We start from the raw sequence: 14,741 nt of genomic DNA on the forward strand, positions 1-14,741 counted from the left end.
CTACGGGAAAACAGTTATTTCTCACCATGCAAAAAACTACAAGCGTGAAAACCCAAAGAGATATCACTCTCAAGTAGGAATAGAATAATAAAGCTCGTCGACCTACTTCCACATAATAACATCCGGGAGCTCCGTTCCACCGGATCCCCACAGCCATGGTAGTCTCAAAGATGTTGGCCAACATCGGAGAAATCAGGCGGTCGCAACCGAATATATCACTGGTGGCCTAGCCATAAACAATCATAGACCATGGCCCCAGCCATGTCTAATAGCCCGTCGATAACCCAAAAGTTGTCTAGTTAGAGCTCACTTGTGCACAAGGGTCACACTTAACCGAAATGACAACCGGCCTACTCTCGAATCTTTTAATTTAATAAAAACATTTAAAAGTCAAATCGGGTTTTCAAATGCTCATTTCAAACCATTTTCAAATGCTCATTTCAAACCATTTTCAAAATACAGATCATGGTAGTGTACTAAAACCCTTTTTGTATCACTTTGCAATGTAAAACCTTTTTGCATAAGGGTTAGACATCAAATCAGTATGGTGAGTATGAAATCATTCATGAATGCACATCACATAATCAATAAGGCACATCTTCGACATAAATCATATTGAAAAACTTGTTTCCCGATTTGAAACATTACGTACATAACTTATTATATATATATATATATATATATAGTCAAAACACATTTCAAATGCTTGGGCATTCACAAACTCTTAGAATATCTACCAGCTCATGCTTTTCACAAACTTGCATTTAAAATAAATCATTTCATATCTATAAACATATATATACATAATTATGGAATTATTTTTAAATAGACACCCCCTACTTACCTCACAATAACGGGACACTACGTCGCTATTGACTGAAGCGAGTATTTAGCTAATATCTACTTGCTGATATCTCGTTACCTCATTTGGCACGCCACCACGACAACTTTGCTTACTATTCTCTTCCTAGCATCTATTGAAACCCAATTTATTTAATTATGCTCATAAATAACAGCATATCAACCAACAATCTTTAACTAAATCTCATAGTTTTGTCAATAATATTTACAAACATTTATCAACACAATTCACATCCTTTAACCAACCAAAGTTTATACAACATACTATAGTCACTTTGTATGCTTACCTCTCGTTTAAGATTGAATTTCCCAAATGTGATTCACAACTTCTTCACTTCTAAGATTACCTTTGCTGCCACAAAAATAATCAATCAATATACATGTCATTTTTCCTTTCCACTTATGATTTCAAAGCTAAAACACTTACCCATTGTTTATTTAGCTTCAAAATCACCATGGATTCTAAGATCTACTTGCATGCATGCCTCAGGTCCTTTGAATCCGTGTGGGTTCTTGCTACCAAAAACAAAAGTACACTTTAAAATTGATTTACAATACATGCATGTCATGAAGAATGAAGATCTCATCACTTACCTTGCCTCAGGTTCACTAAGCCGAACCCTCCCCTTCCTTTTTCTTCTTCCTCCTGTCTCCCTTTCTCTCCTTCTTTTCTTCATTTCTCTTCTTTCTTTTCTCTCCTTTCTCTTTTCTTCTTGGTAGTGGACGGATCTCTCAAGGCCGAGCCTTGAAAATTTCTTTTGTTTTCTCCATTTTGTGCTTACATGGGAAGATTGCCCAAGATCACTTGCCTTTTGCCCTATTTTCCTTTCTTTTCTCTATATTCTTTCTCATGGGCGAATTGCCCAAAGTTGCATGTCTTGGTGGCTTGTTTCTTTTCTCCTTCATGTGACAAAACACAAGGCAAAAGCTTTGGCAACATGTCCACTGGCCACATTACTTTTCCCATACTTTTTCATTCATTCATTTTTTTTCTTAATTTCTTTATTCATCCCTTATTCCCATTGGACCAATTCAATCCCCACTCACATTTCAATGCACACATTACATCTTTTGCTTATTGGTCCAAAATCTATTCCATTTAACTTCAAATATTGAAAATTGCACATAAGTCCTCTAACTTTTCCTTATTTACCGTGCGGCCCTCTAAACTTTCATGCTTTATAACTTAGTCCTTTTGACACTTCTTAAATTTCAATTTTCTTCTATTTTCTCCCTATACATGTGTGCAAATATAATATGATGTTTGCACCCCCTCAATGTGTCACCATAATATTTAAATATATACTTACCCGTTCTTGCTATATTTAAGAAAGGCACGCGGGTCCCACTAATGTCGTTTTTCTTCTGAATTTCTTTTTTACTTCTTCTTCCCCATTTAAATTAGTCATATAATCCGTTTCCATGACTAATCTCAACAATAATTAAAATATTAATATTTTATATTATTTTGTTATTAAAATATTAAAATATATTATTTTATTTCAAAATATCATTTTTGCCCACTATCGCTCCTTGGCACTTAAGTTTTTGTCAATTGATCCTTCGTCTTATCGATTAGGTCTTATTGACTTCTATTCGTAAATACGAAGTGTTACACACCAAGTTTTTACAATGGCTTTTCGTAGGCTCAACCACAACCTTTAACAATGATTTTTCCTTGATCAACTAAAACCCAAACTAACTTTTCTTAGGCTGAGTTAGAACCTGTACACTCAATCAAGCTAACACAAGCTTGATCAGTCCTCTTAGAGTGACTCGCACACTTTAAGTAATCAAGGATAACAAGAATAAAGAAGTACTTATGATCACTAACCTGATCTAAATGGTACAAAGTGAAGTGCTTAGTTTTATTACAAGGATTGGAGTGAAAGACAGAAAAGTATGGAGAGAGTTTTGCTATTTTTTGAGGTCTTTTGATCTTGGAAGCCCTCAAAATTGATTCATAGCCATTGGGAATGCCTTATATACTTGAAAAATAAACGTTGATGGGTGTTAGATAGATTCAGATCGTTGAAAACAGTTTGGAGATAGTTCTAGTCGTTAATCTTCCTTTAAGCATTTAAATTCAAATTTTCAAACAGAATGCTCTTAGTCGACTAATTTGCTTCTTAGTTGATTAAGTTATTTCTGCCTTCTGATCCCGGCTTTTGGCAATGAGATCTTAGTCGACTAACAATGCTTTTTGGTCGATTAAGTTGTTTTTATCTCTAAACCTAGTTTCTGACAGTAAGCTCTTAGTTGACTAACAATGTCTTTTGGTTGACTAAGTGTTCTCTATCTCACAATTTGCTTGAACCTACCAACTTCATTTTTGAATTTAATCCAACTAACTCCTTTGATTATCTAACTAAGAGGCTTCTGTTTTATTACTTAATTGTAGCTCTTTATTCTTACAAGTTTTGATATTTACTTTTAAGTAATTAATTTCTTATTTAACATACATTTTTGTCCTGCACACTCAAGTAAAAAAGTTAGACACAAATAAATGAGAATATTTTATTATCATCAAAAACTAATAGAGCCAATAGAGTGCTAAAGGTTTAAGCTTGGGTACAAAGAAAAGAAATAATCTTGCAAATAACAGCTCAAGGATTTGCAAGTGAGTGAGCTTGAATGGCTTTGATTGCTTAGTGGATGACTAAGATCAAGCTTAAAGAGGTCTAAAAATGTAGAAGTTTTGCTTTATGATTTTCAAAATGAAAAACTAGTATTTTCTTGCTTTAAAATGAGTCAAGGGTGACTTTTTATAGTCTCAAGGATGTTAGAGCCGTTAGACACAAGTTTGAAAAAGATATGGTTGTTGTTGTGCTTGTAACTTCGAATAGTAGGCTCCTAGGGTCGATATGGTTTCTTAAAATCTTGAATTAGGGCTTTTATAGTTGACTTTTGAGGTCTTTTAGTTGATCCACTTCTAAAAGCTTGTGATTTTCAAAGTTTGGCTTGGAATAGTCGACCATAGGTGCTTGAGGGTCTATTATGGCTTCTCAATCATTGATTCTTACGAGTGTTCTACTTAAGGTCGACTATACTTGCTCAAATCTGGAATTGTGCTTGAAATCTATCTTAGGGTTGACTATAGCTTCTACAGTGTGGACTATGGCTTTATATTTTCTTGATTTTTCATCCAATCTTGCCACAAGGTCAACTGTAGAGCTTATAAGGTCAATTATGCCTTCTATATTTCACAATTTTTAGTCATTCTTCAACCATTCTATGATAAGGTTGATTGGAGCTTCTCTAGGTTCGACTTTTGCCTTGTGTCTTCAAGATTCCTTATCTTTTTGACTTTTCACTTTAGCTATTTTATACCTTGCTTCTTCCTTATAATCAAATATCAATCAAAACATGTTTGCTCTATATTTTCTCAAGCTGAAGACTCATTGTGTTGAAAAGCTTTAAGATGTTTTCTAATCATGTATGGCTTTCAAAATTTAGAAAGGTGAAATATATAATCTAAACAATTTCAAATGCTTGTCATTAAAGCTAAGATGTGATGCAATTTTGTCAAATCAAAACATAAGATATCTTAATGCTAACAGTTGCCTATGGTTGCATGCATGTGATTACAATGTATGTGTATGGGTGATTGAATGTATGTTTCTACTCATGATTATAAATGTGTAATGAATGAATGGAATGAGGCTTGCTTGGGCTTAGCGAGCTAGACTCATATAGGTCCATGCATCAGTCATATCCCATTACAAAATGGGATGTGATAAAGTTGGCATCAAAGCTATAGGTTTATAGAGTCTTAAGTTTTCTTTAGTTGTCAGCAAAATGTTTAAAGTTGTATATAGGAGTCTTGTTTTTGTTTTGTGTACCCAAACACAAACTAAAATTGGAAGACCTACTTATAATTGTTTAGTTGTCTACCCACTTTATGCTTAAGAGTTATGTCTAGTATTATTATGAGTTTACAGGATTGAGTCTTATTGTATACACTACTCTTGTCAGGGTAAGATATGTTGCCTAGGACATGGGCTAGTGCTAGAGGTGCGATAGAGCATGAGGCTCCCACAAAGGCTACTGATAGACCAAGCACGTCTAATGCTAGAGGTCATAGTAGACACGACAGGGCTTGCAGCTCAAGAGGACTGATACCCTTACCAGTGCATAGATAGAGGGATAGGGTAGTTGAGGGAAAAGCTCTTAGGGTTGTAGCCCCTACAACTAGGGTAGTGACATTAAGAGATTTAGTTGTATGCTTATAAAGAGTCAATCAAACCATGTAACTTCTTACTCAAGAGATCTTAGATTAAAGATGATAGGGTGAGAATTGTCTTATTGTGCAGGCATCCCCTGGTCATAAAGTCAAGGTGACCAACACCAATCCAGTATGGTTAGAGTTGTGGTTGGGGTTCAACTATTGAAGTTCACAAAGCTAAAACCTTTTTTATCTTCTAGATTTGATACATCACAAGATGCTTAGGATTTCTTGGATGACATTGAGGTCATTTGCAATGCTTTGAGTTGCACTAGGACTTGGATAGTGGAGCTACCTAGATTTAGGCTGCGTAAGGCAACCCACCAATGGTATGATTAACTACCTAGAAGTAAAGGACCTGGTGCTACACCGATTACTTGGTAGGAGTTTAGTAAAGCTTTTTTTTAGAGCGTTTCTGACTTATTAGTGTGAGAAAAGCTAAAGCCCAAGAGTTTGAGATGCATGTATAGACTTTGGGGATGGCAGTTTTAAAGTACAATATACGGTTTACTAAGTTGTCCTGGTATGCACCTTACTTGGTTGCTAACGAGGAGATGAGGGTTATGGGATTCGCTAATGGATTGGTGCGACTTCTATATATGACCATAGTGCCCTAAGACTTCACTAGTTACTCTAAGGCAGTGAATTGTGCAGAGACTTGAGATGAAAGATATGAAAAATTAAAGAAGTAAAAATAAGCATAAGAAGGTCAGGATCAAGGACCAGCAAGGCTAGTATAAAGGTTCACAAACATCCCAGTAGGAGAGTGGTTTAAATGGTAGTTTTAAGAAGGGTAAGTGTGAAATCCTACCTTTGTGTAAGATGTAAAGTTAAGAAATCCTTAAGTGAGCATGTATGTCTCATGTTTTGAGCTTTTAAACTAAGTTTTAAACTTGGAAAAGTTTGTGTTTTTGAGACACTAAGATGATTCGCAATGATTGGTGGAAAAAAAAAGGTCCAAATGGACAAGTTTTTAAGTTTATTTTTACTTACTAGAGTCTATTTATTGATAAATGTTCTTCATCTATCAAAAAAGACACACCTAAAAAAGACTTTTAAGGAATTAAAGAACATCTATTAATATATGTTATCATTTATTGATAGATTGGGCCTATTTATTGATAGATGGGATACATATATCAATAGATAAAAACCTTAGAGCTTCTAAAAACATTCAGGAGCTCATCTATTGATAGATGGCTCCCATTTATCGATAGATGATGCTGTTTTTTGAAAAATAAAAGAGGTAAAAATGTATTTTCACACCCCACACTATAATTACCTCACATCTGGTTAGGGTTATTACCTCTTAGCCAATTTTGGAAGGTACTTTCTGAACTTTGAGACTCTTTCATCCTATTTTCAACTTAAAACAACATCCTCACGAGCCAAATCCAAGGGCCATAACCGGTGCATGAGCCTAGTAGGCAAGCCCACTAGACTCGAGTAAGCCTCAAAGTTCATATTTAAACATACATAGGCCAAGGGATTCGATAATCAAATACTCATAATAAATTTGAATAAAATACAATATCCTTGGCTTAATTTCCATACAACTAGTAATAGGGCCATATGATGGCCATCCAAACAAGTTCATAAATTAACCCTTAATGCACAATATAACATGGCACTCAGTGCCCACACACATTATCCATAGCGAACGACTTTATATGACTCAGTAGAATGACCAAATTAAATAGCCTACAATATGCCAAAATCTGTTTATCACTGGACGACCTTTACCACACAACTTTGTGGCCTATTTATGTACACGTGGTATACAAATGGGTGAGTACTACAATGCTCAGTGAGTGGGGGAAATAAACAAAATCATATATGTTTATATATATTCACCTTCCATGCAGCCAGATGTTTGTACAAACCTCTCCAAATATAGGGCATATCATTATCCCTAAATCTCCAATATGAGGTTATATTATCATCCTCCATGTCTTCAAAGATTATCACACATCATTAGGCTTACTCTCAAAGCCAATCAATGTTATTTAAATCGTCTTCCATGGCATACTCTAGTCAGTAGAGTATCACATCAAAATCATATCACATTTATCTATGCCTCTCCTTGGCTATCTCACTTCATACACAAACCAAATCAATGAGTGGTCTTCCTTTGGACATAGTCACATCATGCTCAGTGGCCAACCAATGGAGAATTAGATCATGCTTAGGGCAAAACTATTAGTAGAGAAACAGATCAATCGCATGCCAAAGCAACAGGTGGAGAACAGATCATGCATAGCGCTAAAACAGTTAGCATAGAAATAGAACACGCACGTGTCGAAGCAACTAATAGAGAATAGATCAGACACAATATTGAAATAGCTAGTAGAGAGACAGTTCACGTACCTGTCGAAGCATCGGGTGGAGAATCAGATCATCGATCAGAGTAAACTCTTGACGTTGGCATCACCTAGAGTAATCTCAACGAATGGCATCAAAACACTATAGGCAGGAATCACAGGTAGGATTAGTGCCATCGTCCCTACTTACCACCATCCCTATAAGAACACACATAGTCACAGTGGGATAGAAATTTGCTCAACCACAGAACCGATGAATGTTTGGTATTCATCCCTTGGTTGGAAACACAAATCCATAAATAAGGCCATTATGCCTTTATCATTCAAAATTTCCTTATTAAACCTCAATTCACATTTATCGAACTTTAATCATCTTAAGCTTAGTTAGTTTCTAAGTGCCTCTACGTCTCCAAGGCATCATTCAATCAAATCATCTCACATGTAATTCACCTAGGGTAATCTATTCTTAGGCATTCATCATAGCCTCTACATGTCTTGGTCTACGCACAGATAACATAGGCCACCCATGTGGCTCACATCACAATACATAATGACACACACACTTCACATATATATGTGTACACATATATTGTTCCTTAGCCTAGGTTCATTTGTCTAGGCATACATATTCCATTCTAATACCATGGCATCTCATCTATCATGCGTCATGCATTACATGCATTTCATTTAAACCCATTCCTAGCCAAGCTTTGATCCTTGGCCTCCAATTATTGTCTAACTTGCAAATAAGTGAATTTAACTCTGTTTCCCTTTTTAAACACATTAGAACATCAAAAGATTAATTATTTCTGGCTTTTGAAAATTCCAACCTTTCACACAATTAACTAAATCTTAGGAATCCAACTATCTAAGCTCAAATCCTTCATTAATGAGCTAAACCCATACCTTGGTAGTCAGATTGCACAAATCTTAGTTCCAAATTCCCCAATCCAAGCCAAAGAGGAAAATCACCAAATTTGGATAAAATCAAATTTCTTAGCATTTAACTGAATAAATTGAAAAATAATTGGTAAAAACATTAAATTTTACTTCCAAGATGGTTTTTGAAGCTCTAAATAGCTTTAAATCACTTCAAATATCTATTTGGGGCTTAGGGTTTCAGGTTTCTAGAAAAAAAAAGGAGAGAAAGAGTTGAGTGAGAGAGCAATATGCGAAATAGCTCAGAAACCCTTTTTTTGTTTTTGCCTTACCTTTCTAATGTATCGATACATTTTAGCAATGTACCGATACATCTGCCCTAATTTTGAATGAATGTATCGATACTTTGGGGCAACGTGTTGAAACATTTTAGGTAGAATGCTCCTTACTCTAACATGTATTGATACACGTGAGAAATGTGTCGATACTCTTCCCCTTGGTTACTCTCTGCTTCTGATGTATCGATATATTTGGACAACGTATTGATACATGTTCATCTTTGGCCAAATCTATCGATACATTATCAAATATATCGATAGAATATTCTTCTTGGGCCCTTGTTGTTCATCCTACCATGAATGTATCGATATTTTTTGGGTATGTATTGATACTTTCACTCTTGTAGGCAATTCTAAGCTTCCCAAAAACTCAAAAAATCCAAGTTTAACACTCTAATATTATTTACGATTGATATTGCACCTTAAATCATTCATTTAAGTTAATCCGTTGTACATAAATTCATAAACATAACATCAAACCATGATCAAAATCTCAAATTATGGGATTTATCACATATTTCCTTAAATTTGCCTATGTGACAATATATACACTCTTAAACACTTGGCATACATATCATATCATCCAAGTCCTCAAGACGCCGCATATTTCATAAATCATTCTTACTTTACATCAAAATTGGCAGTGTTACATTCTCCCCACCTTATAAGAAATTCATCCCCGAATCTCAAATCATGTACTTTAGATTAAATTACATATATCAAACCTTAAAATGGTGGTGATAGTTCTCTCGTATTTCCTCCTCGAGTTCCCATATGGCTTCCTCAACTGAATGGTTTCACCACAATATTTTCACCATAGCAATGTCTTTATAGCGAAGCTGTTTCACTTACCAATCTAGAATGGGTATTGGCTGTTCCTCATAGCTAAGTCCATCTTGCAATTGGACTTCATCATATCGTATCACATGTGAAGGGTATAGGACATACCTCCTGAACATGGACACATGAAAAACTAGATGAACATCGGACAAATTAGGCGGTAATGCCAAATGATAAGCAATTGCACTTGGGTGCCTTAATACCTCAAAATGTACGATGTATCTCAGGCTTAACTTCCCTTTCTTTTCAAATCTTTCAATCTTTTTGTTTGGTGAAACCTTTAAAAACACATAGTCGCCAACTTCAAACTCTAAAGGCTTTTGTCTATTATCAGTTCTAGCGACTTTAAGCCATTAAAATCCTTTCTTGAATCACTTGGATGCATCGTTCTACTTCTTGGACCATCTCTGCCTCAAGAGCTTTCATTCCCTAACTACAAACCAACTAATCGGCAATCTACATTTGCGCCTATACAAAGTCTGATATGGAGCCATACCAATCGTGGCTTGATAGCTATTATTATAAGTGAACTCAGCCAAAGGCAAATAATAGTTCCAAGAGACTTTAAAATCAAGCACAATTACTCGCAACATATCCTCGAGTGTTTGAATGGTGTGCTCGGATTGGCCATTCGTATGTGGGTGGAAGGCCATACTAAAATCCAATCTTGTGCCTATGGCCTCTTATAATTTTCTCCAAAATCAGCTTATGAATTGCAATTCCCTGTCAGACACTATCATTACTGGAACACCATGTAGCGTGACAATCTCGTTAATGTAAATTTAGGCATATCAAGGTGCTCTATACTTAGTCTTAATGGATAAAAAGTGAGCTGGCTTAGTTGGCTGATCAATTATCACCCAAATGGCATCATAGCCACCTTTAGTCATGGTAAACCCATCACAAAGTCCATTACTACATGTTCTCATTTCCATTTGAGTATCGATAGTGGTTGTAGCAGTCCTGATAACCTCTGATGTTTAGCTTTCACACATTGGCAAGTGAAACATTTAGAGACATACTCATCCATGTCTCTCTTTAATCTTTGTCACCAATACACAAACTTCAACTCATGGTACATCTTGGTAGCTCTAGGGTGTATTGCATAGGCTGCCACATGCACCTCTTTCAAAATCTCATTCCTCAAATTATCCATATTTGACATGTAAACTCGTGATCTATATCCCATCCAACCATCTATGCCATACACAAAGTCTTGAGTTCTATCCTTGCTCATATCTCTAAATATTTTTATTAAATATTCATCTTGATCCTAGGCAACTTTAATTCAATCTAATATCATTGATCGAACTTTAAAGTGTGCCAACAAGGCATTCAAGTGATTAATCTTTACATGCACTCCCATTTTGCCCAAATCATGCAAACTCTGTACCAAAGATTGTCTCTACATAGTCACATGTGCCAAACTCCCAATCAATTTGTGGCTTAGAGCATCCGTTGCCACATTCTCTTTATTAGGATGGTAAAGTATGGCACAACCATAATCTTTTAATAATTTTAGCCACACACTCTGTTTAAAATCAAATCTCTTTGCTAAAATATATACTTAAAGCTCTTGTGATCTGTCTATATTTCACATAACTCCATACAAGTAATGTCTCCAAATCTTTAAGGTAAATACGATCATTGCCATCTCTAGATTGTGCATAAGATAATTCTACTCATGCCTCTTTAATTGTCGTGAAACGTTTGCTATAACCATCCTGTGTTGCATTAACCCACAACCTAATCCAACCTGTGATGCATTGCAATATATGGTGTAGCCTCTGGATCCACACGGTAGGATTAACATAAGTGCAGAAGTGAGGCAAGCTTTAAGCTTTTGAAAACTAGCCTCAAAAACATCAGATCAGTTAAACTTGACCCCCTTTGAGTCAATCTTGTCAAAGGAGATGCGATCTTGTAGAAATCTTGCACTAATCATTTGTAACATCCAACTAAGCCAAAAAAACTTCTAACTTCAGTTACAGACGTCGGCCTTGTCCAATTCTCCATAGCTTCCACCTTATTAGGATCCACCTGCACCCTTTGTTCAAACACGATGAGTCCCAAGAAACTAACTTTACTAAGCCAAAACTCACATTTCAAAAACTTAGCATACAATCGATGCTCTCTCACAGTCTGAGCACAATTTTCAAATGTTGTGCATGTTTTTCAGGGCTATTAGAATACACCAATATGTTGTCCATGAATACGACCATAAATTTATCCAAATACTCCTGAAAGACCCTATTCATTAAATCCATAAATGCTGTAGTTCGTTAGTGAGTCTAAACGACATCACTAAAAACTCATAATGTCCATAACGTGTGCGAAACATTATCTTGGATACATCATATTCTCTTATTCTTAATTGGTGATACCTCGAGTGTAAGTCAACCTTAGAGATGCACATGACACCATGCAACTAATCAAACAAATCATTAATCCTTAGGAGTGGATAACTATTCTTTACTATGATCTTATTCAAGTATCGATATCAATTCATAACCGAAAGCTACCATCTTTCTTCTTCACGAATTGCACTAGAGCTCCCCAAGGCGAGAGAGTTGGACGAAAAAAACCATTATTCAATAAGTTCTCTAGTTTCATCTTAAACTCTCTTAACTCAACTGATGCCATTCGATAAGGAGGTATGGAAATTGGTTGCATACTCAGAACCAAGTTAATACAAAACTCAATCTCCCTCTCGGGAGGTAATCTAGGTAATTTATCTACAAATATATATGGATACTCACCCGATACTAGTACAAAATCCACACTCCTTTCTTCCATCAAAGAATCTCCTGTCATGGCCAGGTATCCATGGCCTTCTTGCCTTGGCATCAGTCTGGTAGCTACATTCGACACAACTTCAATAGACACTGGGCTACCATACTAGTATATCACAAATGAGGATTCTCCTAGCAATTTAAACTTCACCAATTTATGGTAGCAATCTACCTTGGCAAAACAGGGCACTAACTATTCTATGCCCAAAACCACATCAAAGTCCAAAGTTAGCAACAATACTAGGTTTTCTAACTCATCCTTGTCCTTAATACGGACCACATAGGATATATACACATACTCTGCCCTAAATATCTCCTTTAAAGGAGTGGTCACAATCAAGGCTTCCTCCATGTTACTACAAAACCGATTTAAATTTTTGGTACAAAGAATGGGGGCACAAAGGAATGTGTTAATCTGGTATCAAATAGAACTAATGCTTTGGTACCACATATAGGAAGTGTACCTATGACCACTGTATTGGAAGTCTGAGCATCTTGTAGTGTCAAAGCAAATACACGTGCTTGACCTCCACTTTCACTACTTGGTTGTGTCGATCACCCATGAGATGATAAGGCCACATCCTTGCCTTTGTCACTTCTAGCATTCCTTTTAGTCTGTGTCAACCTAAGTAGGGTAGTCTTCATTTGTTTCACATAACCATGGTCACCCTCTGCTGTTTACCTCTACATTAGGCAATCTCTTATCCAATGCTCGATATAACAATATCTGAAACATAATTTCATTGCCTTGTGGCATAGTCCACCATGCTCCTTACCACAATAATTTTAAAAAACACATTTCTATTTGGGGCTTAATTTAGATGCTCTACTAGACTGCTCTCGTTTAGAGGGTGGGCTAAACGAATCATTGTTTTTCAGTGGGCTGTTCGTAGGAGTAGTTCCTTTGTGACTTTGATGGCGTATGAATATGGGACTTTTAGTTATGCTAGAATCTTTTCGACCTTGATGGCTTTGTGTTTGAGCTCTTCGACCCCTACCTCCTTCCATTCTAGATTTCAATCTCTTGGTTTCAATCATTCTTGCTGTATCTACCACTGCTGCATATGAGGCAAACCTTTAGGTCGCTGAAGCTCTAAAAAGTGGATCAATTAGTCCCTGAATAAATCTCTTGATCCTTTTATGTTTAGTTATGACCAAGTCAAGAGCATATCTTAATGGTTGAGTGAAATGGATATCATACTCAATCACCATCATATCCAGAGTCTGTCTCAAAGTTTTGAACTCCTGTGCCTTTGCGTCTTTTACACTTTCAAGCAAGAAGCAATCTAGAAAGGTTTAGACAAATTCCTCTCAAGTGATTGGGAATGACCTTAATGGACTACTTCTCTTAATTGTGATAAACCAGATATTGGCAAAATCTTTCAATTTAAAACCCGTCAATTCCACTAACCGTTGTGTGGAGTATCCCAAAGCCGAACAAATGCATTCCATGTCTCCCAAAAATCTTTGCAGATCTTCTTCCACATTTGAACCAATAAATGATGAGGGCTTTACCGTTATAAAGTCTTCCAACGTAATCTCAATAGCCTTTCTCTGAAATTCACACTAAGGCATATAGTTTAGATCTTATGAACTAGAATCAATCCATTCCTCAAATGGTGCTTCACTTTTATTTTGAAACTTAACAAATTCATGAGCCAAACTTTGCAGCTTTGTTGCCAAATCCTTTAGGGTGACACCTTTTTCTATAAGGTAGTTATCCCTGATTCCCACATCTTCATCACTGGTATGCATATATCTTGGTTTCACATTTCAAGTGCATTTTCTTATTCTACTCCTGCCACGGCTCCTTGACGTGGACACTTGTGGTGGTTTAATAGGCACATTTGAGGCATCTTGCTCTCCCATGGCTCTTAAGGCAACTCTTGTCTCAAGTGGCATCTTGTACCAAGATCAAGCAAAACAATGTTCATAATCATAATTCCAAAATCCAAAAGGTAGGCTTACTAAAACTATGAGAGTTCATGCAGCCTCTTGTTCATAATTAATGCTGTCAGTTAAAATTCTACTACGCAAGTATACGTATCGAATAGACAGTATATTAGCAAGTAGAGATCGATCCCACAGGAAATTGATCTAAAAGTTTACTAAGTACTAAAATTATTGCAAATTAATCTTATCCAAACAAATATCAAATAATATCAAATCAAACTAAGTTATAGCAGAATTAAATTAAGAAAATCAAAATAATAACTACTCAAATAAATATCAAATCAAACAAGCCTAGGATTACAATATCCCTCACACTTCATCTAAATCTTACCTCTCTTCCTTAACTTATCTCAATGGTTTGAATTGCTAACCTAGAGTCCGAAATTATTTATAAGGGTCTCCCGACTCATCTTAAAAAATATCATTTTAACCAAAACACTATATCCCTATGTGAATTGAAATTAAAACAAATTCATTAAATTCAGGCTCTAATCTGGCTACATATGGCCTATAGGTATATCCCTATCCTATA

Source organism: Theobroma umbraticum, unplaced genomic scaffold (assembly GCF_002168275.2).
Source record: "Theobroma umbraticum cultivar Fairchild unplaced genomic scaffold, ASM216827v3 scaffold_146.0, whole genome shotgun sequence".
Lineage (NCBI taxonomy): Eukaryota > Viridiplantae > Streptophyta > Magnoliopsida > Malvales > Malvaceae > Theobroma > Theobroma umbraticum.